This window comes from Pongo pygmaeus, chromosome 5, assembly GCF_028885625.2.
Source record: "Pongo pygmaeus isolate AG05252 chromosome 5, NHGRI_mPonPyg2-v2.0_pri, whole genome shotgun sequence".
In the NCBI taxonomy this organism is placed as follows: domain Eukaryota; kingdom Metazoa; phylum Chordata; class Mammalia; order Primates; family Hominidae; genus Pongo; species Pongo pygmaeus.
Window position 1 is genome coordinate 74810606 of NC_072378.2, and position 22572 is coordinate 74833177.

The 22572-nt window shown below is 38.9% G+C and overlaps 1 protein-coding gene, 1 long non-coding RNA gene and 1 other non-coding gene across 5 annotated transcripts in view; 1 reads left to right on the plus strand and 2 right to left on the minus strand.

Moving 5' to 3' along the window:
* FILIP1 (filamin A interacting protein 1) overlaps positions 1–22572 on the minus strand; it is a 239185-nt gene that overhangs the window by 93321 nt on the left and 123292 nt on the right. The gene's annotated exons all lie outside the window — the stretch shown is intronic.
* LOC129039384 (uncharacterized) overlaps positions 1–22572 on the plus strand; it is a 73954-nt gene that overhangs the window by 6514 nt on the left and 44868 nt on the right. The window contains exon 3 of the long non-coding RNA XR_008503317.1: positions 13282–13350. This is a non-coding gene — a long non-coding RNA (uncharacterized LOC129039384). The remainder of the gene's footprint in view (positions 1–13281; positions 13351–22572) is intronic.
* Positions 9136–9343, minus strand: LOC129039643 (small nucleolar RNA U3). The gene has a single exon (XR_008503376.1). It is a non-coding gene; the product is annotated as a small nucleolar RNA U3 (small nucleolar RNA).

The following is a 22572-nucleotide window of genomic DNA, read 5'->3' on the forward strand; positions in this document are numbered from 1 at the left end:
TTTATTGTGTCTATTTGATTCTTCTCTCTTTTCTTCTTTACTAGTCTGCCTAGCGGTCTATCTATTTTGCCATCTAATCCTATATCTCACCTATCCCCATCTCCTGAGACTCTTCCACTGTGCTCTCTGAAACTCACATTCAACCACAAGTAAACTCTCCTCAGTTCACAAACTCTTCTGAGAATGTTCCCTTCACCTCCTTGCTCTAAGGTAGTTATTCTCAAATTTGGCTGCACTTCAGAATCATCCAAAGCTTAAAACAAACAAACAAAATACAGGTCCATGGCTCCTACCTCCAGAGGTGGTTATTTAATTAGTCTGGGATATGGTCTGTGCATCTGCGGTCAAGTTTGAGAACTACTTCTCTAAAGGAACACTGGCTCTCTCCTGAGGACATTACTTGCCCAACAACTCAGAAGCAGATAGTTTCTATCCCACTCTCCTTGTACCAGTGGGCCTGGATGTGGGGTAGATTTTCCTTCTTGCTCATCATCACTGCTTCCAAATAATTCTCTCTCCCTGCTTCCTAAAATATACTAATTTTTATTCTCATGTCATCAGATAGTATTAATTATATCCTTTCTGTTAATAGCTGTACTAGTCCATTCTTGCATTTCTATTAATGTAAAGAAATACCTGAGACTGGGTAATTTATAAGAAAAGAGGTTTAATTGGCTCAGGGTTCCACAGGCTGTACAGGAAGCATGGTGGCATCTGCTTCGGGGGAGGCCTCAGGAGGCTTCCAATCACGGCAGAAGGCAAAGAGGGAGCAGGCATATCACATGGCAAAAGCAGGAGCAAGAGAGCAAGGCGAGAGGTACCCCACATTTTTAAATGACCAGATCTCACAAGAACTCACTATCATGAGGACAGTACCAAGGGGAGTGGTGCTAAACCATTCATGAGAAATCCATCTCCATGATCCAATCACCTTTCACCACGCCCTATGTCCAACACTGGGGATTACATTTCAACATAAGATTTGGGCAGGCACACACATCCAAACTATATCAATAGTCATGGGCCATTCAATACCCCTGGGTCATTCATTTTCCTTCCTTCTTTGAAGATTTTTGCCTGTGGATTGCTGTTATTCTCTCTAATACTACTTTTGCCAATTTTCTCGTGATTTCCTTATCCTCTTAGACGATATTTCTGATGTTCTGACTTCCCAGTTCCCTGAACTTCTCTCCTCTCATGATTCTGTCCTTCACACTACCTCAACCCTCACTTGTATGGTCATACCCTAGTTTTTGCCATTATTATAAAAAATTACAACTATCTATAATTTCAACTCTCCAACATCATCTTCTATATTTCCAGCTTATTCCCTCTAGAGCTCAAAATTCAACAGTGCTTTGATGGCAGCACATTAAAATCCATTGATTTTTGTCATCTTCTGATTGGCCTTCACCCTCCTCCTTCCATGCACTCATTTTCCTTCTCATTCAGCTTAAATTTCAATTGCATACACCCTTAATGTCATGCCCATTCTCTCACATGATTGTACTCTCTTGGTCAAATTACAGCCTTGGTTAAATCTCTCTCCCCAGAGAAAAACTCATGCCAACTGATCTCATTTCAAATTCATGGTCACTAACTTTAACTGGGCTGTTAATTCTATCAAGAAATCACACTATATTCCTTTGGTCCACTCTCATATACTATTTCATAACTTCTCCTGCCTTATCAAATCACACATCTACCCCATTGCTCCCTGACTCACCAAGAAAATTGAAACAATTTGGGAAGAATTTCCACAATCTCTTATCACTTTCATACACCTACTGCATCTTTGCTGGTATATATGACCTTCTCCCCTATTACTAGAAGTAAACTGATTGTGCTTCTAATTAACACAAACTTCTTACTTTATTCACTACATCCCATCCTCTTTTGACTAGCTAGGACATTGCTCCAGCCTTTTACCTGTTGTTAATGTTTCCCTTCATATTAGCTCATTCTCATTAGCATACAAACATACTGTTATTTCTTCCATCTGAATAAGATCCTCCCTTGACTCTACTTCCCCTGGAGATCCCACTTCATTTCTTTCCTTTCCTATACAATACAACTCATTGAAAGAATTGCCTATACATACTGTCTCCAATATTCTCTCCTCCCAAGTGACTGGGATTTCTTTGAGCCCACTCCTACCAGGCTTCTGCTTCCAGTACTCCACTGAAACTCTTTTATGAAGGCAAATCATGATCTGTCTATTGCTGAATTCAATGGTCAACTCTCACTCCTCACTTTTCTTGATCCATCAGCAGCATCTGACACTTTGGATCTTTCTCTCTGCCTTGAAAAATTTTCCACTTTTACTCCAAGACGCCCTACTTGCTGATTTTCCTCTTTCCTCTCAAACTGTTCATTCTCATTCTTCATTGCTGAGTCCTCCTCATCCTCCCAGTCTTTCAGTGCTGGAATTACCCAGGGCTTTGTCCTTGGACCTCTTATCTTTTCTATCTAAATTTGCTTTCTTCATGATTTTACTGGATTTCAAGGACTTTAAATAGCATCTATATACATGTGACTTCCAAATTGATAACTCCATCCCAGACCTCTTCCCTGAACTCTAGACTCATATTCAAATGCCAAAGTCTCAGATTCCAATCTGAAACTTCCTGTGCAGGACTATATTTCTGGTTTCCACTTGTCTAAGCATCTGAAACTTCCTGTGCAAAACTATATTTCTGGTTTCCTCTTGTCTACTCTCCACCTGTAGTCTTCTCCATCTCAGTAAATGACAACCCATTTCCCATTTGCTCAGGCAAACAACCCTGGAGTCAGGCTTAGCAAATCTCTTTCTCACATATCCCACATTCAATCTGCCATCAAATACAACGAGCTCTTCTACACAATTTATACAAAATCTTAGCACTTTCCCCCCACCAGCACTGTTATTGCCTGATATGGTTTTGCTCTGTGCCCCCACCCAAATTTCGTATTGTAGCTCCCATAATTCCCATGTGTTGTGGGAGGGACCCAGTGAAAGATGGTTGAATCATGGGGGCAGGTCTTTTCCATGCTGTTCTCATGATAGTGAATGGGTCTCACGAGACTGATGGTTTTAAAAACACGAGATTCTCTGCACAAGCTCTCTCTTTGCCTGGTGCCATCCATGTAAGATGTGACTTGTTCCTCCTTGCTTTCCGCCGTGATCATGAGGCCTCTCCAGCCACGTGGAACTATGAGTTCAATTAAACTTCTTTCTTCTGTAAATTGTCCAGTCTCAGGTATGTCTTTATCAGCAGCATGAAAACAGACTAATACACTGCCCTAATCCAAGTCACCATTATCTCTTGTCTGGATTACACAAAGCTACCTAGTTTGGTCCCTCTTTCTTTCTAGAGGTTCACATTGACTCAGAAACAGGGAAGTAAATAAAGAACTGCTGACGAAGGAAAGGATTCCTCCACTTTCTCTGTTTAACCCAATCACTGTCAATATAATAAAACTAAAACTGTTTTTAAGTACATAGAGATGGAATTTTTTTAAAAGACATAATGACATTTCTAAATGTTAATAAAGTTATTCACATATATTTATTAAGTACCTAATATAGGAAGATTCAGATCATCATAAATAATGAAAAAATATCCAAAAGAAAACAAATATCATTTTCCTAAAATTGACTCTTATTTTTAAAATTCCTTGAAAGATCTTTTAAGTAAAAAGCCAAGTTTTTAAAAAGTAAAAAAGAATATTTGGGAAAATTTAGAAAAAGCATAATGAGAAAGGAATGGCCTTTCCATATATAAAAACATATTATGCTACAACAGTAATTAAAACAATATGGTACCAGAGCATGGAACACTAGAGCACGGAATAGGTGGATAAATCTTTGGAGTAACCTAGAAAACCCAGAAGTAGATTCAAATATTATAGGATAAAAGTGACATTTCATATCATAGGGTAAAATAGCTTGTTCAATTAATGGTTGTTTACTCATTACCTCTCAGTTATAAAACCATTTATATCTATTCTACTCTGTGATACTAAGCCTGAGATTCTGCAAATTACATTTCCCAGGCTCCTGTACTAGCTGCTTTCTGTTGGGTTCTGCTAATTGGAGTCAGTAGAGGAATGTTAAAAGGTGAGATGGGGAGAAAGATTTCCTTTCTACTTTGTCCTGTTTCTGACAATGTTGCTCCAGTAGTAGCAGTTAGCTGCAGCTCTTGGTTCTTCAGGCCTGCCACAACTAGCCTCATCAAGCTCCCTTAGAGGTACTAGCAGAGGCTGGGCAGTAAGCCCTCTGCAGAGGGATTCCTCCTCTGTAGTCCTATGCACTAGTCATCTTATGTCTTCCCTTTGTTTCCTCAGCCCTAGAGGTGATAGCTGCTTCTTGCAGTTACCATCTCTGGTTACTTCAGCATTCTCTTTTTACTCTTTTAGGCTTCTAACATCTGTGTGACCAAATCCCTATTAACTCCTTTCTGTTTGAAATATTTAGCGCACTTTCTGTTTTCCTGACTAGACCCTGACTGCTATGAACAGCCATCCACAAAAAAGTAAAGTAGCTCACTTTAGGATGAATTTCAGATGGGTTAAATATTTAAATAAGAAAAGCTGGGGGAAAAAAGTACTAGAAGAAAATTTGAAAGAAATTTTGTATAATCTAAGAGTGGGAAGGCCTCTCTAATTTTAATCCACATCAGAAGCCATAAAACAAAACACTGATGTCTGACTAATAATGGTAATAATAAATTCTGCATAACAAAAAGTGCCAAAAGTGAAGTCAAAATAAAAATAATGAGATAGGAAAAAATATTTGATTTACAGCTTGTATCAAAGAGAATTTCTTTGTTATATAGAAAGCTCTCATTAATCAATAAAAGACCAACAATTCAATGGAAAAACAGGCAAAGATAAGAACAGACTAGTCACAGAAAAGGCAATGTAAATGTCTCTAACAACATTTGAAAAGATGTTCAACCTTACTTATAAGAGAAATGTAAATTAAAACTACTGGAAAATACCCATTTCATCTATTGGATTGGCAAAGGAATTACAGCATTGAATTGGTAAAACAACTGATAATGTACTGTGTTGGCAGGAATGTGAGAAACCAGGCCTATGAAGGCAACTTTGCAAAATCTATCGCAAATTTATATACCATTTGACTCAGCAATTTCAATTCTGGGAATTTAATGAAGAGAAATACTCTTACATGTGTGGTAATATATATGTATAATATATTAATGGAGCATTGATTGTGATAGCGAAAAACTGGGTACAACTTAAATGTCCTGCAACAGGAGACTGCACTATGTACCCAAATATCATACACTCTAAAGTCATTGAAATGAATGTAAAATCTCTATGTGTACTAATAGGGAAAAATTTCCAAGCCATATTTGATATCAGAAAAAGGCTGATTTCAGTACAACATATATATATATAATATGCTCTCATTTGTGTAAAAAACAAAAAATATAGTATATACTTCCACATATTATACCCTTCTGGAACTTTTAAACCATAAGTGTGAATTAACCATTCAAAATTTAAACTAAAATAGTTTTAAATAATTTTTTTTTCTTTTTTTTGAGATGGAGTCTCACTCTCTCACCCAGGTGGGAGTGCAGTGGCACGATCTTGGCTCACTGCAACCTCCACCTCCTGGGTTCAAGCCATTATCCTGCCTCAGCCTCCTGAGTAACTGGGATTACAGGCACCTGCCACCATGCCTGGCTAATTTTGTATTTTTAGTAGAGACAGGGTTTCACCATGCAGCCAGGCTGGTCTCAAACTTCTGACCTCAAGTGATCCATCCTCCTCGACTTCCCAAAGTGCTGGCATTACAGGTGTGAGCCACCACACCAGGCTGAAAATGTTTAAATATATAAACTTTACCCCTAGAATTCTATTTTGGTGTTTTGCCTAATTTTTGAACACAGGTTTACGACTAATTAGAGCATCGTTCCATCCATACACTTGTCTTATTTTATAATTACAACATGATTCCTGAGCATGTGATTACAATAAGACTGTACCTTGGAAAAGATATTGTAGTGACACTTTATCAAAAAATAAAAGTTTCCGAACACCTGGACAGAATGGAAGTTCTCTCCCCTGAGTCCTTGATGAAATATGGGAGCAAGTTATTTTACGACAAATAATGGAATAAGCTTTTAAGCACTAGCTTAACAGTAGGTGTTTGTATGGAGAGTTGCTTTCTCTACCTAATGACCTTGACTTGGATGTGGAAACAACATAAAAAAATAAAGTAGGACAAAAATCAATGAAGAGAATAAATGCACTATATGCATCAGCCAACCTGGAACACATACAATCTTAGTGTCCTTTCTTTAAAATCATTTGCATAACACATAATGAAAAAGAATACTCTCCAATAAGAAGAGGCTCCCAACATTTTTTAAGACGGGAATATTCAGGGCACTGCAGACAGGTCAGTATGACAGGACCATAAATTGAGGAGATGTAGTGAAAGATAAGGCTGAAGTGGTGAGCAGTGGTGAGCAGGGATCAGCCCATGAAAGCCCAAGCAGAAGACAGACTTGATCAATTTTGTATTTTAAAAAGCTAACTCTTGCTGTGATCTGGGGAATTGGCCAAAGGGGGACAGGACTGCAGGAAGGGCATACCAGTTAAGAGTCTGTTGCAATAAACCATGTGAGCGGTGGTGAGGATGCCTGAAGTAAAGCAGTGGCAGTGGAGATCATGTCTTTCCAGCTATGTGAGGTCAGGGATTCTGTGGCTTACTCTTTTACATTCTCTCCATTGCCTGGCATTCCGTAATTGCCTGTCAATTATACCCTTGTTAGTTGAATCCACTATCACGTGATGGTAGATAATAAATAAAATGGCCAGCCTGTTGATCTCCTCTCTGCTGTAGGTAGACAACAGTGTGGTATCTGTGAAGATAATTGCAATGAGGCAGTGATACTCAAGAGGGAATGGGATCTTAACAACCACCTGTGTCCTGTCTCACAGGCTACAAAGGGAAGCCTATGTCTCTTAAACAATTAGTTCTGGAGAGAGAAAGTGCAGTGTTCAAAGCTTCCCATGCTCAACTCTTCAGTGACCCTATTAGTGTCTCCCAGGCAGGATTTGTAAGATTCTTTTCAAAGATGGTCTTTGCTCAGGTATTTTGTAGTCAGTATACCGGGCACTTCAGGCTGATACGTTATATCAAACCATCTATAAATAAGTCATGTTATGTTCTCACTCATAGGTGGGAAGTGAACAATGAAAACACATGGACACAGGAAGGGGAACATCACACACCAGGGCCTGTTGTGGGGTGGGGGGAGGGGGGAGGGATAGCATTAGGAGATATACCCAATGTTAAATGACGAGTTGATGGGTGCAGAACACCAATGTGGCACATGTATACATAAGTAACTAACCTGCATGTTGTGCACATGTACCCTAAAACTTAAAGTATAATAAAAAAAAGTAGTTTGATAAAGAAAATAAAAAAATAAAAATAAAAAACTTATTCAGTACCCAACATAAAGTACCTATTTAATAAATATAAAAAATTCTAAAAAAAAAAAAAAGTCATGTTAGATATTGCAAAGATTACATATATGGCTCACACTCTGTATGCAACATTGATCTTATCAGCACTCACATGCTTATCCTTTCTAAACTCAAAGCCAGGAATTTACATTCCATTAAAGAAAAAAAAGGCATGCATAGTTTGATTACTTCAGAACACAACTCATCTTACACATTGTTTTCAGGTTAAAAAAGTTTGCTAATTAAATATATATGTGTATATATATATACAGTTTTTTTACATAACATATACACACATAAGACACACACACACACGCACACACACACACACACACACACACACATATATATATATATATATATATATATATATATATATATATATATATAATTCCAAGTTGGCAGGAATTATAACATCCCATCTCAGGGCAGAACCATTTAAAGTTCAAAATCAGTAATGTTAAGATCCCTTTCCTTCCACTCTTCAAGGATCACTCACTTTCATTGGTGCAAATACGTGTTTTGAGCCTGTGAGACGATTTCCTTCATCTGCTGAGGAACATGCAAAATCTTGGTTTATAGCTGATTTTCCTCATAAATGAGCTGATCCTCATAAAACCATAGACTTGCAAATGTACTTTCATTATTTCTATTTTTTGAAGGGCAAAGGGACAGCCCAGAGGCTGCTAAAATTTGTGCACATTGTTTCATGTTTATTTTCAGGCTCTTGATGAAGAAATGTTTAACATCAGAGTAAGTATTCTAGAGATTAATGGCTGCTGTTTGGAAAGGTCCATAGACGTCCTTTCCTGCCAATACAAATATATACATTGTTGAAGCACAAGACTATATCCACAGATAGGATTACATGTTAACGGAAAAGATTCAAGGTACAGTGTTCTTATTTCATCAAAGTGATGTCCTCTTGATTATGCACTACCACAGTGAAAGAATTCCAACAATTTTCATCAGTACCCTGCTTTCTCTCTTAAATACAGAGTTTGGAAAAAATATTTCTCTGTTGGCAACCATATGATATCAGCCACTTTGAGCCCTTGATTGTTTTGAAGCTGGTCTATGATAGGTTGACATAGTAATTATGAGGTCGTTTTAAATCCCAGCTGGGCCAGTTAGTTTTGCAAAGAAACATATTCCACTACCTTGTCTGTATTTGTAACCTCACCTGCAAACCTAAAGATACTGCAGGTCGCATGAGCTTCAGAACAAACCCTCCATCACCACTACACTAGTAGAGGTCTCCTGAGGATCACTGAGGCCGAAAGGAGGGAAGACAATGAGGAAGGAAGAACCTAAGAAGGGGCCGTCTGTATCTATAGGTATTAACCCAGTGACTTTCAAGAGTGTCCCTGAAACTGTTCAGAAGAGAGAAGAGAATAAAAAAGAGGCTAAAGGTTGCACTAGGCACTTGTAAACAATGTCAAGGTGCTAAAAGTTGTAAGTGATGTGGTACAGTGACATTTCACTAATTTTGGTCAATGAAAATTTAAATTCACTATGGTCTGGACATGCTGGTCTACATTTTATTCTTAAAAACATTTAATAACTATCTTTTAAAAAGTTTTACATGAATAGTGTAAGCCAGCAAAATGCACCTAACTTAAAGTGAAATTTATCTCTTTTTTAACCACTCAGACTGCATCTTCCCCTTCTTATTCTCCCAAAGAAAGAGAAGATGGGCCATCAGTGAAAAATGGTGGTTGCAATGAAGCAACCGATTTCACAGCTAAGGCAAGAACACTGCACTTCCTCCTCATGCTTTCTGGTACACTCCATGTTCAGAGAAACTTCTCTAGTAACAAACTATGAAAATGGCTCCTCAAAGTTAGAATTTTACTTTATTTTTCAATGTTTTTCAATCACCAGTTTGACAATGGTATTGGCCCGTGTCACCATTGACTTTATTACAATTGATTTCTATTGTTCAGGTTGTTAAACTCCCACTGAGAAGCATGAAAAAGGGCAAGATGCACTTGAGGAGATAAAGCAGACCTTTGAAGGGAAACCAAACATCAGTTCAAGTTGTGACTTACAGACCAGAAAAGATATTCCAAGTTTTTGTGAATTTTAAAATGTGCTGTTTTGTATGGAAAAAATAAATCCTGTTGGCAAACAATTGATGTTTCCTCTTCTTATCTGTGGAATCGGATTCTCTTTTCCTGTGAGTTTGCTCCTCAACTTGGACTGCTAGGACAATAGCAGCACATTATTTTACTGCCATACAATAGGCCATTAATATACATTTGTTTGTTTTTTGTGATTTAAAATCATTAGCTTTCAGTCTTTGGCACAAAGTGGAATTATTTAAAAACAAAATGTGAAAACAATGTGATGCCACAGATTTTGGAGATTCATGCTGAAACAAAAGGTCACTGGGTTTGGGGTCAGAAGAGCATGGTACACCTTACAAGGTGGTGCTCTTAACGGAGTTTACTTAAACCCTCTGGGCTTCTGTTCAGACCTCATTTAACCTTTTAGGGTTACTGTGATTATTAAATAAAAGAATGAAAATCCTGGCATATATTAGGCAGCACAAGAAGGTCACATGGGCAACACAGACATTATTTTTCTTTTGTCATTTCATATGTTATTTGTTTTTAATCTTTGTATTATGAAAAAGTTTTAAACATACATCAAAGTAACCTGAAAAGTATAATGCACCATCTATCTCTTATGCTGTTTTTGAAAAGGAGGAGTTGGAGCCTTTTAAAGGAAATTCCAGGCATCCTATCATTTCACCCAGCAATCAGGACATTAAGATGACAGTGTTCTCAGAGCAGGAACCCATCTGGTTCCTGGCTGAGAGACAGCTCTGCCACTAATACTGGCACATCTGTGGAAAAAATAGGTAAAGTGATGCAGGTGTTAGGCACTGTGACAGGTAGAAAACAAATCCAGAGTGTTCATTGTGACCTGTTTCCTGTTTCCTTGGAACAGCCTCACTCTTGGTCGCTATGCTGAAGGTTCCGCCAAAGCCAACCCTTTGCATTTAACATGCAATACTTTAGAAAAAAATTGAACTGGAAATACGCCCTTTATTTTTTTTTTTAAAAAAAAAACCCAGTTTATATTTGCCAATTGCAACTACAAAGTAATTTTCAAAAGGCGCCTATCAAAGTGCTTTATAGACGCTGTCTATTCTCAAGAAGTTGTTAATTTAAAATAGTTATTTAAAAGACAAACATGGACAAGTACAAGTCTTGTTAAAAACAGTCAATGTAGAAAAAGATGGAGATGAATTTACCTAAGTGAGGCTATAGGTACCTGAATAGAATGGAGGGAGGAAAGAAGAGCATGTATATAGTCAGGAGAAGGTTAGAAAAAGGTGACCCAAACATTTCAGGTCTATATTCCCTAGAGGGTGGGGACCTTTCTGATAATAATTCCATGCCTAAAGAACCGCAGGAGCTTTGATCAATTTAGCTCCCTTAATTTGGAAAGTCTCCAGGCCCCACAACAGTCTGGTGCTAAAGGCCATGGGAGATTCAGGGATGGGGGAGTGAAGGGTAGGAGATATGTTAGTATGGGAAGGCAGTAGGATCAAGTCAACAGAAGTAGCTTTGAGAAAAAGAGACACTATACTTTTAGTGAAAGGGGAAGTAAAGAAAGGTGAGGCAATGAACAGAGTACTTTTGTTGTGGACAGAAGTTGAGAAGATCTCAATCTTATAGGTAAAATACTTCTACATCAAAGCATCTGTGGAATACAAAGAGAGGAAGGATAGGGCTGGAAATTATGAAAGAAGTTTGTACTTAACATCTACAAAGCGTTTAAGTGTCCTTTTTCAAAAAAATAAGCAGAACAAAACAAAAAGCCTTTCCCCACCCCTACTATTTCCTTAGATATAGCCCTGCCATCTATCCACAAACTTGTCAAAAGTGAAGTTTACCCAAGCACTTCTGAACACTAGTAGTCTGGTATCAACCCTCACCATTCCTTGGAAAACACACCTTCTAAATGACGGCTCAGTAAATAGCCTGTTGTCAGTTTTCATTCTCCAGCTTTGCAGCAGCATTGAGAACTATGTCTTCCTGAAATTCTCTCCCTCCCTTGCATCCATGACACGTCTTCATTCTGATCGCCTTCCTTTCTCTTTAACCATGTCTTGTTTTCTTCTTTGGCCAGTTCTTTTCTCTCTTACCACCCTTAACCATAGATATTTTCTAAGAGAATCTCCTTGGTGTTAATTTTTCCTTCTATTCTCTTATCCCTTTGCTTCAACCATGGTCTCTTCAGATTAGTACCTTGTTTGTTTTTCTATATCCATTCTGTCAATACAGTAGCCACTAGCCACAAGTGGCGGCTTAAATTTAATTAACATTAAATAAAATTTAAAATTTAGTTCCTCAGCCTTATTAGCTACATTTCACTAGTTTGCAAACCACATGCGTCTAATGGCTACCCTATAGGAAAAGGCATATATAGAACATTTCCTTCTTCAAATAAAGTTCTATTGTACAGCACAGGTCTAGACCTTATCTCTCCCAAGCTTCAAATTTGGCAGTGTTCTACATGACATCTCTCCTGGAAGTCTTCTGGAATCACAAATTCATCATGCCCCAAGTCCTACTCCACTTAACATACATTTCTCATACCAGTTATCTGTACAAACTAATTTTACTTGAAAATTCTCCATGTAAAAAGAGCACATCCCCAAATAATTGGGAAATATTTGTACAGGTAAGTTGTAATATTTATATATAATTTAGTTTACTAAATGGAGACCATTTTCACTGAGGAAAATGTAGGCTGCAGCCATTTAGGGGGAAATCTCCATCTTTCACATATTATCCTTATGTGGTATTTTCCCTTATGTGGTATTTTCCCATGACCAGATTCCTGTAAAATAATAAAAGGATTTATGAGAGATTTTCTTTATTAATATGTCTTTTTTTACATTTCTCAACAAAACTAAAGTTCTCCCCTACAACACCAATGAGGACATTATTCTCACTGCAGGAAAGCCAACTTTCTGATTCTATTAGGAATCCTAAAAGTATTCTGCCTGAAACAATGAAAATCGGACAACAAAGCTCTTTGCCAAAATACGAACAATACTATTGGACACATGAGATTCTGAAGCATCGTATTCAACAAAGAATCAGATCTGGTCCTGATTTTAATCAGAAAGCAACCTGTCTCTCTGTTGCCTCCTAAACTTAGCAAAGACATGCCATTCTCAGCACGCTGACCATTTTGATGGTGTGAGGTTTCACTGGGCAGCCTTGCTCAGGGTGACCTCAGCCTGAGATTCTAAAGATGGAGCATATTAAGTGCAGGTGAGTCATCAGTTTAAAAAGCCATAGAGAGTAACTAAAAGCCTCATTCTTAGAAGCACAGGGACTCTACTGGAGGCCTTCCCATGTGACAAATGGAACTCATTTAGAAAAAGAAAAGCCATCTTTAAAGAAAAAAGTGATAAATGGTACCCCTGAAGGATAAGCCTATTGTTCTTGGTTGCACAAGTAATTCCATCTGAACTGATTATCACCATTCCCAATGGAGTTATGACATCTCTTGTTAAAAATGACAGAAAAGTAGAATCATAGTATTGTAGTAGGAATATCACTGTAAATATTTATGACCATTACTGTTAATTCAATAACATTATATATTATGATACTTATACTTTTCCTGTATAATTCAGTGTTTTGCAAATGTTAAAAATATTAATCTTATGATTGTCTCATAGGGTGTATAAATATTAGAATATTTCAAGATTAATCACCAGTTACTAATAGACTAACAATGATATGCCTAAACCTTTTCTAGATATAATGAGGCACGTGAAAGATGCAGAAGACACAGCTTCTCTCAGGAAGTTTTTTTGGGCAACAAGGTGTAAGTACATAAAATACTTAGGGAATGTGGGTGTATGAAGTGCTATGGTCCACTTCATGAAGGATCAATGTAGGATTTCATGGCAAGAGAAAGATAAGCATTGGGGAGCAAGTCATTAGGAAATGCTTCACAGAGGAGGTAAGCCTTCAGTGGCCCCTAAAGAAATATTGAATAGGGCCGAGTGTAGCTGTTCATGCCTATAATCCTAGCACTTTGAGAGGCTGAGATGGGAGGATTATTTGAACTCAGGAGTTCAAGACCAGCCTGGGCAACATAGTGAAACCCCATCTCAAAATTCAAAAAAATTCAAAAAAATTAGCCAAGTGTGGTGGTGCATGCCTACAGTCCCAGCTACATAAGGGGCTGAGGCAAGAGGATCCCTTGAGTTCAGGAGATTGAGGCTGCAGTGAGCTGTGCATGTCACTGTGCTCCAGCCTGGGCAACAAAGCAAGACTCTGTCCCACAAAAAAAAAAAAAAAAAAGAAAAAGAAAAAGAAATATTGACTGGTACAGGAGGAAAGTATGGGATAGGACAAAAATAAACACATATCCTGAATTTCCTTGAGAGCCCCAATTTATGTCTTGCAAGTATTTTAAGATTATATGTGAGTATGGGGGAAAAAATGTAGAGACTGCCTGATTAGATACGAATGGTCATGTTAAGTAGCTCTAAAGATGAGATCTCATAGCTAAGAGGGAGATTTTTCAGACCAGTCTAAGCAATTTAGACTTCTATCTGATAAGGTGTAGGGACCTCTTCTAAATTCCTAAGCAACAGATAAAATGATCAGAGAAACACTTCAGAAAAAGTAGTTTGGCAGCAGTTATCCAGTTATCTACTGACCTTCTAGTCCCCAATGCTCATATTTGTTAGATGACACAGACTTGCACTCCACTCCAAATCCTGCCATAATCCTAGGAGGTTTCAACTTTTAATGGGAGATTTAGCCAATGTCCTAACTTCACCATTTCTTGACCTCATTAATTCCAATTGCTTTCACTTCCACTCCCAGGACCACACCCAAGACCCTGCATTAGTTAAAGCTGTGCCACATAGCATGCATCTATAGTCCTAGGCACTTGAGAGGCTGAGGTGGGGGGATCACTTGAGCCCAGGAGTTGGAAGCTGCAGTGAGCTGATTGTGCCACTGCCACTGCCCATGGCCTGAGCAATATAACAAGATTGTCCCCAAAAACAAAATAAAACAAAACAACACTGCCATATCAGAAACCCTAAATGCAAATAGCTCAAATTCCAGTTTTTCCAGCCCTCTCTTGCCTGTCCTGCCATTGGCCTGCTCACTTCTCCCAAGATCTCTTCCTGCTGGGCACCGTCTCACCAACACATTCTACTTTCTTATACCACTGTCCTTTCACTGCACCCACTTGGAAACTGCAACCCTAGATCCAGTGCTATAAAATACGTCTCCCCCTTTACACGCAGGCTTCTAAACAGACTGCTGCCACTGTAAATGCATGGTCTCTCCCTGCTGAATCCTAAATTTCACCCATTAGTGCTTGTATTTGTACATAATTACCTTTCTTTAGCATTCCCCTCTGCAACGATTCAGCATGTACATAATCATCCTCAGGACCACTACTCACTTTCAGCAGACCATAACTTTGTTCCTTGATGAGAAAGCTGAGGCTTTAGGGGGATCTACCTCAACTGCCCGCCCCTCAGCTGCAAATGTTACCCCCACTCATCTTTCCTCCTTCCATCACAGAGGAAGGGTCTCTTTCCTTTTCAAGACCAAAACCAAGTTCAACCCAAAATCATACTTTTGATTCACCACTTCCTATATCCTCCAAGATGCTGTCATCAAAAATTCTTTCTCTTTTCTACATCCTTGACTCTGCTTTTTTCTTGTCCTGCAACCTCTTAACCTGTAAACACAGTAAAGTGTCTTTCCCTCAGTTGACCTGAGTTTCCCTCTAGCTTCTGTCTTCTTTCTATGCCTTTCTCATTCAAACTTTTCCAAATAACATCTATATTGGCTAAGCTTAGTAACGACAACAACCCCAGAAGGTAGGAAATGTCCCCATTAGAACACATGGGGAGTAAACTGAGGCCCAGAGTCAACACTAATAAAGTCAACTACCAAACCTTTTTGATTCTATCATATTTCCCCATAGGACTTGGCATTCAAGTCACACTGTTTTGGTCTTTTACTTTTTAATAATCCCAGGTTTCACTTAAAGCTTCAAAGCAGAGAAAAGCAACATGTAATTTCAAATCAGGAAGCCAACAAATGTAGGCCTAAAGGCCTACTCTGTGCCACACAATTAATTTCCACTAAGCTAAAGAAGGGGGAAAATTGGCTTCTCTGGCTATGTAAAACAACAACAACAACAAACAAACAAAAAACCCGGAAAATCTAATTATTACCAAAAAAGAAAAAAGAAAAAAAAAACATAAGAAAGTTTTTTTAAATTATTTACTTAACTTCCCTTCACTTTGTTATAAATAAAGTTTCCGTGCTGCAAAAGAAATAGCACTCGAATATAAAATTTTCTTTTTAATTCTCAGCAAGGCAAGTTACTTCTATAGAAGGTGCGCCCTTACAGATAGAGCAATGGTGAGTGCACACTTGACAAGGGAGGGGAAGGGGGTTCTTACCCCTGAGGCACGTGGCCCCTGCTGCTGTGTCCTTCCCCTATTGGCTAGGGTTGGACCGCACAGGCTAAACTAATTCTGATTGGCTAATTTAAAGGACTGACGGCGGGGAGTGGTTGGTGGAAAAAATGGTTATGACAGAGCAGACAATCGGAATGAGTCGGGGTGGAGTAGGTAATCGGAATGAGTCAGGGTGGAGCAGATAATCGAAAAAGGTTGCTTTATGAGGAAGTTAAGTTTAAAAGTAGAAGGCAAAGAATTGAACATACTGACATATTGATTCTCTGAAAAGAAATTTAGAACTCATATCTAACAACTTCTCAACCCACTGAAAATGGGCTTAACCTCACTGAAACTGCTCTGACAAATGTTCCCAATGAAATTAAAATTAACAAACCCAAAAAATGCCCTTTAGTCCTGTCTGACAGGGCCTTTCTGCTGATTTGACTAACTGAACCTCTCTTTTTGATATTCTTTCATCTTTACTCCCCTGACTTCTGCATCGCTCTACTCCCCTGGAATCCTCACACCTTCTGACTATTTTGTGGGAAAGGAGGACCTCTTATTTGTAGTCTGTAAATGGAGGTGTCGTTTTACCTCCACAAAATACTACTTCACTAAAGCCAGACTATTCACCGATGAACATAGCCCAGACTTTCTCACCCACTCTGTTTGATTCTGCTCATGTTGGCCCCTATGCTCATCTCTATCTGCCCAAAACCCACCAATTCTTCAACGTCCAAATTTTTAGTGAAGCTCCCATATTTTCATAATCTTTCCCTCCTTTGTACTCCTGTAATTTATATTGCAATTACCCAATACAATACTCATTCCTGCATATTCTCATCTATTCATCTATCCTACCAAGTCATGCGCTCTTTCTTCATGATTGTTGTAATATCTAGTACCTAAAACCATACTTGACACATAGTAGGAGCCCATCAAATACAAGTATTGTGATTATGTGTCTTTGCATTCCTCAAATCTCTCAAATAGCAATTTTTTTGTTTTGTTTTGTTTTTTTTTTAGACGGTCTTGTTCTGTCATCCAGGCAGGAGTGTAGTGGCGCAACCTCGGCTCACTGCAACCTCCATCTCCCAGGTTGAAGCGATTGTCCTGCCTCAGCCTCCTGAGTAGCTGGGATTACAGGCACACACCACCACACCCAGCTAATTTTTGTATTTTTAGTAGAGACAGGGTTTCACCATGTTGGTCAGGCTGGTCTCAAACTCCTGACTTCGTGATCCACCCGCCTCGGCCCCCCAAAGTGTTGGGATTACAAGCGTGAGCCACCACACCTGGCTTCAGCAATGTTTCTTAAATATTGTAAGATCAATCCATTTTGAATTAATTATTTATTAATTAAAGCCCAAAGAATGAATGAACTCTCTTGGTAAGAAAGAAGCACATATAGGAGGCTCACCTATAGTAGGTGATGAAGAGGAAAAGAGAAACTAATGAACAATATTTTTAAAAATGGCTGGGAACCCCAAAAGAATGTGTTTATGAGTTAAGAAGTTACGGAATAGAAGAAGCTTCTAACTATACACACACGAATTATCTATTTTATACATTTTTTTTTTTTTTGAGATGGAGTCTCGCTCTGTTGCGCAGGCTGGAGTGCAGTGGCACAATCTTGGCTCACTGCAAGCTCCGCCTCCCGGGTTCATGCCATTATCCTGCCTCAGCCTCCCAAGTAGCTGGGACTACAGGCACCTGCCACCACGCCTGGCTAATTTTTTTGTGTTTTTAGTAGAGACGGGGTTTCACCATGTTAGCCAGGATGGTCTCGATCTCCTGACCTCGTGATCCGCCCACCTCAGCCTCCCAAAGTGCTGGGATTACAGGCATGAGCCACCTCGCCCGGCCTTATAAATTATTTTTGAAGTATACAACACCTTTCTGCTGCTCATTCAGAATGAAGAGAGATTTCTCAGGGTGTCAATGACTTTGTCTCTGACTTAGCCTGGAAAATACCAATGCCAAATGGAATGGTGGTGCACTATCCAGCTGTGTAATCTAGTTTACTCTGTGCCTCCTTATACACAGGCAGAAGGGAGCTAACTATAACAACAAAAGGAAAAATAATGAAACCAAATTTAGGTCGTTTTTTGCTAAAATGTAGCCAAGTAAAAATATCAAGGGAATTTATTATATAAAATCGCTATTTTTTTGCATCAAGAAAAAAGAATTAATTTGTCCCTTGTTCTTGAATCATTCTACACGAATATCCTTTTGCCAGATCTTCTGTTATGGCTTTTTGATATGAGTACCATTTCTTTCAAACTTTTGTCATTTTTAGTATAGCCAAGTTTACTCACTTTTTAAAAGTGCTATTTTGGGACTAATACAAGGGGAAATTAATCATGGTGCCCAAATGATGGGCCGGGGTACTATTTTCTTACTTTCAGTTTAAACTGGGAAATATGTAACTGGTTTTTCACCTAGAGAATAAGAATGTTCCAACTTATTAGAAAGCAATTGGTATTGGAAGCAGTCACTGACAGAAGTATAATAATGGAAACCATCCCAGCTACTTCACGCAGGCAATGCAGGCCAGTCATTGTGCTGAGATGACAGGCCTGCATCTGCAGAGGTGTGGCTTGAAAAGTCTGAAAAATGTCCCTCTTCAAGACAAGGGTCACATTACTGGTTCTAGACAAGACTCCCCAAAATGCAAAATCTCTAGTAGATGCACCTCCATTTCTAATACATATCCATTAAAGGTGCACTTCAGGAGTTCATGGGATACCTAGATTGGCAAACAAAACAGCAAATGTGCATATTTTGCAAAGAGCCAAGGCCTACAATAAAGGTCATGTTGTTTATAATATTGGCTCAACAATTTTCCATAGATCACTTAACAGTTACCAAAAGCGGCAGGGCACTGGTGTACCAGAAAACACACAGAATTGTCTACAGTGTCCAAAATGTTGGGTATAGAGTTGGAGAGAATGAGAGAGATCAAAAAGGAGTTTGTAAAGGAGAAAATTGGCATGACAAGCCTGAAGGAACCTCCATCTCCTCCTTTTCACCAAGTCACTTTTAAGGTATACCTACTATGGGCAGACTTGATCTTATCCTATCTCTCAAAACTATAAGCTATTTTCTTTGTATGTCACCCTATTTCTTTCTACCAGGAGATGTGATCCCCCAAAGCCTGCACTGTTACACAACTCCAGAAGACACCATCCTTAGAGTAGTGAATATGAAGCCCCCCCAGAATTGTGCAGTGCCCAGCTCACATGGCCCTGTGGCATCCCTGCCTGCTGCCATTTTACTCATCATCTAGATTGTACCAAACTTTGAGGCTCAGATCCCATTTTGTCTCCCTGGTGTAAAAAATAAACCTTAAATTTCTCTTACCTAAAAAGTTTCATCTTTTCACAAAATAGCTTCAGCCTGTGAGTTTACAATGTGAGTCTACTTTAAAGAAATTCTGGAGGCCAAGAATAAATGAAAGGTCCTGGAGCCCAACTTCCCTTGAACCTCCATAGAATGTAAGTGATATAACGCGAAGGACATTCAACAGAAGGATAGGAAATTTGGATCTAGAACTCTACATTGCTGCGCGACCTTGGGCAAGTCACAAAACTCGTATGTGAGTTTCACATTTGTAATATAAAGGAGGTGAGGTAGATAAGACACTTTAAAGGTGCCTTAGAGTTCTAATATTTTATAGAACCTTGAAACCTCTTTTGCAAAGATTATGACAGTGAGTGGACTCTAGCATGGCTGACTCTATCTTGCTTCTAGCCTCACAAGCAGGCTGACCTCACTTACTCCTGGGTATAGGCCAGGCTAACCATGGGAAGAATTTAGTTTATAGTTTAACTTGGAAGCAAGGATGATAATAATCCCTCCTAAAACTAACCCCTTCCTTGCTCAGGGACCTATAACTAATGAAAAACCATGAAATTAGGACTATGGGAGGGGCCTGAATTCTGCTAAAATGTAGGCATAGTTTCTACAATGCCTTACTGCTCAGGAACCATGTGGCCAGAGATCACAAGATTTGTGACTTCTCCAATTGCTCCTATAGATAACACCACTATTGTAGAATTAAGATTGGCATTTTGAGATGTTTTTCAGATTTTTGCATTCTGGCAACTGACTGACCCCACCTGGACCCATGACTCCTGACTCAACCAGTCCTATGGCCCCCACCCGGAAATGGACTCAGCTCACAAGAACTGTTTTCCACACCCCTATAATACCATCCCCAACCAATCAGCAGCACCTATTCCCCATCCCCTTACCCACCAAATTATCCATAAGACCTTAGCCCCTGAGTTTTCAGGGAGACTGACTTGAGTAATAACTCCAATCTTTCCACTTGGCCAGCCTTGTGTTAAACCATTTTTCTACTGCAATACCACAGTATCAGTGAGTTGATTTTGTCTATGTAGCAGGCAGGAAGTACCCATCAGGCAATTATAACCTCAGTACACCACCTCCAGAGTAAAGGCATCTGACTCATATACAGTCACCTCATAAAGAGAGAGCAATAGGTGGTCTTTGGAGATCTGGGAGACAACTCACTAAATGCTCCATACATATCAAGCCAGATGACACATAGGTCTAAGCTGAGAGTAACTTATCTCATAAGGCATAGACCTGCTTCTCCTCTCAGCACCAGCCATTCAGAAAGATTTTTTTTTTCTTATCTCCAGTTTGGCAAACCTAGCACATAACTTCCACATTTTTTTTTGAGATTTTTTTTTTATTATTATTATACTTTAAGTTCTGGGATATATTTGCAGAACATGCAGGTTTGTTACATAGGTATACATGCGCCATGGTGGTTTCCTGCACCCATCAACCCTTCATCCACATTAGGTATTTCTCCTAATGCTATCCATTCCCTTGCCCTGCAACCTCTGACAGGCCCCAGTGTGTGATGTTCCCCTCACTGTGCCCATATGTTTTCATTGTTCAACTCTCACTTACGAGTGAGAACATGTGGTGTTTGGTTGTCTGTTCCTGTGTTAGTTTGCTGAGAATGATGGCTTCCAGGTTCATCCATGTCCCTGCAAAGGATGTGAACTCATTCTTTTTTATGGCTGCATAGTATTCCATGGTGCATATGTGCCACATTTTCTTTATCCAGTCTAACATTGATGGCATTTGGGTTGGTTCCAAGTTTGCTATTTTTGTTGGTTCCATTTTTTGCTATTGTGAATACTGCTGCAATAAACATATGTGTGCATGTGTCTTTATAGTAGAATGATTTATAATCCTTTGGGAATATACCCAGAAATGGGATTGCTGAGTCAAATGGTACTTCTGGTTCTAGATCCTTGAGGAATTGCCACACTGTCTTCCACATTGGTTGAACTAATTTATACTCCCACCAACAGTGTAAGAGCTTTCCTATTTCTCTACATCCTCTCCAGGATCTGTTGTTTCCTGGCATTTTAATGATCGCCATTCTAACTAGCATGAGATGGTATCTCACTGTGGTTTTGATTTGCATTTGTCAAATGACCAGTGATGATGAGCTATGTATCATGTTTGTTGGCCACATAAATGTCTTCTTTTGAAAAATGTCTGTTCATATCTTTTGCCCACTTTTTGATGGGGTTGTTTGTTTTCTTCTTGTAAACTTGTTTAAGTTCCTTGTAGATTCTGGATATTAGCCCTTTGTGAGATGGATAGATTGTAAAAATTTTCTCCCATTCTGTAGGTTGCCTGTTCATGCTGATGATAGTTTCTTTTGCTGTGCAGAAGCTCTTTAGTTTAATTAGATCCCATTTGTCAATTTTGGCTTTTATTGCCACTGCTTTTGGTGTTTTAGTCATGAAGTCTTTGCCCATGCCTATGTCCTGAATGGTACTGTCTAGGTTTTCTTCTAGGGCTTTTATGGTTTCAGGTCTTATGTTTAAATCTTTAATCCATCTTGAGTTAATTTTTGTATAAGGTGTAAGGAAGGGGTCCAGTTTCAGTTTTTTGCATATGGCTAATCTGTTTTCCCAACACCATTTATTAAAAAGGAAATCCTTTCCCCATTGCTTGTTTTTGTCAGGTTTGTCAAAGATCAGATAGTTGTAGATGTGTGGTGCTATTTCTGAGGCCTCTGTTCTGTTTCACTGGTCTATGTATCTGTTTTGGTACCAGTACCATGATGTTTTGGTTCCTGTAGGCTTGTAGTATAGTGTGAAGTCAGGTAGCATGATGCCTCCAGCTTTGTTCTTTTTGCTTAGGATTGTCTTGGCTATGTGGGCTCTTTTTTGGTTCCATATGGAATTTAAAGTAGTTTTTTCTAATTCTGTGAAGAAAGTCAGTGGTAGCTTGATGGGAACAGCATTGAATCTATAAATTACTTTGGGCAGTGTGGCCATTTTCACGATATTGATTCTTTCTATTCATGAGCATGGAATGTTTTTCCATTTGTTTGTGTCCTCTCTTACTTCCTTGAGCAGTGTTTTATAGTTCTCCTTGAAGAGGTCCTTCACATCCCTTGTAAGTTGTATTTCTAGGTATTTTATTCTCTTTGTAGCAATTGTGAATGGGAGTTTGCTCGTGATTTGACTCTCTGTTTATCTATTATTGGTGTATCAAAATGCTTGTGATTTTTGCACATTGATTTTGTATCCTGAGACTTT